This window comes from Octodon degus, unplaced genomic scaffold, assembly GCF_000260255.1.
Source record: "Octodon degus isolate 3935 unplaced genomic scaffold, OctDeg1.0 scaffold00124, whole genome shotgun sequence".
In the NCBI taxonomy this organism is placed as follows: Eukaryota; Metazoa; Chordata; class Mammalia; order Rodentia; family Octodontidae; genus Octodon; species Octodon degus.
In genome coordinates, this window is record NW_004524700.1 from 1,528,605 (window position 1) to 1,529,043 (window position 439).

Here is a 439-nt window from a genome sequence, read left to right on the forward strand (position 1 = left end):
CTATTTCCTTTCCAACAGACTAAGTGTTTCTACTTTTAATATTTAGATCTTTGACTCATTTTGATTTAATTTTCTGCATGTGTGTATGCAACTTTCCTAACCGTTTTCTGAAAGGGATTTCTTCTAGAATATGTTTTGAACCCCTTTGTTAAAGATCAGACAACTGAATACGTCTGCATCTTTTGCTCTGTTCTATATCATATCTGTCTTTTTTGCTAGCACCATACTGATTTTTTTAATCACTGAAGTTTTGTGATATACTTGAGATCCAGGGTTGTTGATGATAATAAGCAACTTTCTTATGATAATAAGCAAGTTCAATGTTTATTTTTCCAGAACAAACTTATTTTCCCAAGACAGGTTTAAGACTTGCTGCCTTCTCCAAATCTCTCCTCTATTTTTTCTTTTTTCTTTTCTTTTTCTTTTTCTTTTTCTTTTT